General features: G+C 39.5%; 1 pseudogene; it reads right to left on the bottom strand.

Moving 5' to 3' along the window:
• Positions 1–1,921: 1,921 nt before the first annotated feature.
• Positions 1,922–2,040, bottom strand: LOC134949463 (5S ribosomal RNA; annotated as a pseudogene).
• Positions 2,041–2,723: the final 683 nt, after the last annotated feature.

Raw genomic sequence — 2,723 nt, 5'->3', positions numbered from 1 at the left:
GAATGTTTTGCATTTATATATTCATCATATCCGCTGATGTCTGTAATGCTGGTATCTTCACACGTTGCTTTCTATAGCAACCTTGCATTAATCATGTATTGCCTTTATTAACAGCTATACATTATAAAAATGTGTAATTGTAGCTTCATCTATCGAAAATAGATACATATGTGGCCTGCAGTAAATGGCTATATTAATCACATATATATATATATATATATATATATATATGTGCAAAAAGAAGCTGGCAGCGCCACAGATACAGTATCTAAGGTTTATAAACAACAGTAGAGGAAAAAATATATATATGTTCTGTAGTAAATAGCAGAACAACACCTGATGGACACTCCCTTATGCAGTTTAGGGCGTCAGCTCAGGCACCTCAAAAAATTGTAAGCACTGGTATATATGCCTACTGGTTTCTAAAAATGGTGGGGGGGGGGATGAGGTATTTCAAGCGACCAAGGTGTCTAATCAATGATGAAGAAAAACAGGTACTATAAAATAGTATAATTTAATATTAGGAGTACAAAGCACTAAAAGAGTAACATGCAAAAAAAAATTGGAATTAAAATGTAGCTAAGTCGGTACAAAAAAGAAGTAAAAGGGAAGGGGGTTTAGGCTAAAAAATATCAAGGGCACACGTATCAGAATTCATAAGAATACATAAAAAAACACTAAAAAAAATTTTTTTTTAAATACAAAATGCATAGGATAAAACACAGGAAAAGGTGAGGAGAGGTAGCTTATCTTTTAAGAGTATGAGATGAAATCAGAATGTCACCCAACGCGTTTCGTCCCTCATGGACTTCATCAAAGGGTAATGTAATGCTAGAGACAGAACATATTTATACCTTAAGACTATGGGAAGTGCTGCTGACATCACTTCCTGTTGGATTAATTGGTAAACACAGACCTATAGTAAAAATGCGAATCTGTGCGGGTACATGTGAAGGGAATATAATGGAGAACATTGCTAGTATGTTTTCTAGTTAAAACGAGACATAATTTAGGTTTAAAACATAAAAAAACGGGTGTATCCGTCCACTTCCGGTCCGGAGTATGTTGCTGATGACATCCGCCCCATGTCCGCCCCACTTCCGCCCCACTTCCGGCGGCTGTGAAATGCTTCTGCGCATGCGCCTAGTAGGCACAGACGTGATAGACAATGTCCGTGCATTAGCTTCTTAGTTGGAGCGGCGGCCATCTTTTTGGTTATTTATGTGAGATGCGTCACAGTGCTTCCGTGATGCAAAGTTCTGTTTGATGCTTTTAAAGTCGTAAATGCGTCCATAGAGGTGGTGTGGCTCCCCATCGGGTATATAAAGGGAAAAGAAATACTTCATTCAGATGGCAGCAAAAAACGGAGGATAATAGAAATGAAATGTTTATATATATATATGGGGAGAAATAAATGAAGCATATATATCATAAGTGGAGATGGAAAAACATCAATTATTCATATATGAATGATGGTAAATGAAACAATATATATATATATTTGAAGAGGCAAAATGAAGAAAGATGAAAATAAAATAAAAATAAAAATAAAATGAAAATGTATGCAAATGAAACATAAATAAAAGTAGAAATAATAAAATAAAAATGAAAATGGAAATGAAAATTATCGCCGCATTGGTAGATGAAAGGCGGGAGGGAGGGAGGGAGGGAGAGGGGACTGGGAGGGACGGAGGAGGGAAAGTAAGGGGGAACTCATGAAAACTCGGGAACCGGGTGAAGACTGATGATGAGTCAATGGGTAATACCATTAAGAAAGTTTAAACTAGTTGTATGGAACTTAGTGGGATTCATCTTGCGAGAGTGAAAGTACTGGGTGATACTAGGTCCATACGTACTACGGACCAGAAAAACATCCATAAGCTACTGAGAGTTTGTCAGAAGTTTCCCCTTTTTGCCTCTATGTTTACAACACCCGGTCTCCCAAGGAGGTCTCCCATCCTTGTACTGACCGGGCCCATCCTTGCTTAGCTTCCAAGATCGGACGTTGTTGGGCGTCCCCAAGGAGGTATGGTTGTAATGTTTATGGCTGGGTTGGAAACATGTCCTCTCAGTTCAAAGGATGGCACTACTTGCCCAGAAGTTGGGGGAGTGTAGTGAAAGCAGGAACTACCAAGGTAGGATGAGAGATGTGAGGGCTTGTAATAGGGAAGGTGGAAGTTATAAAATTGACACATGCGGGTGTCCTACCAAGTGTAGTGGTAACTAACCCGCCACTGATGTTCCCTGGCGAACTCCCAAACAGGTACTGATCAGTTCGAGTTGTTGACCATATAATAAGATACGCCCCACCAAGGTGGTGATGTTCATGCGGATACAAGAGAAAAGGGAAGGGAGAGGTAAGCGTAAGGGTGGGAGTGGCTTAAATTATAAAAAAGGTGCTATCTCGTACCCTTCGTTGAAACCATCCGGATGGAGAGTATTAAGTTCGTATATCCAATACATCTCTCTCCTGGAAAGGAGATTTGAAAGGTCTCCTCCTCTGGCTCCCAGTGCTACTAGTTCGATGCCTTTGTATGTTAATTTCTCTGGATCCGAGTTATGGAAAAGATGGTGTTACTGGTATAGTGTTACTGTTGAAACGGGATCACTGAGTTTATCCCCTGTTCCTTGATTGACACACAATTTCTGGACTGCCTATAAGTTGCTAGCAACTATATAATGCACAGCCATTTAAATATCAAATGTTGGCTGGTTAGCTTTAC

This window comes from Pseudophryne corroboree, chromosome 1 (genome assembly GCF_028390025.1).
Source record: "Pseudophryne corroboree isolate aPseCor3 chromosome 1, aPseCor3.hap2, whole genome shotgun sequence".
Lineage (NCBI taxonomy): Eukaryota > Metazoa > Chordata > Amphibia > Anura > Myobatrachidae > Pseudophryne > Pseudophryne corroboree.
The sequence above is the reverse complement of the archived record's forward strand: the minus strand, read 5'-3'. Positions and strand labels throughout refer to the sequence as shown.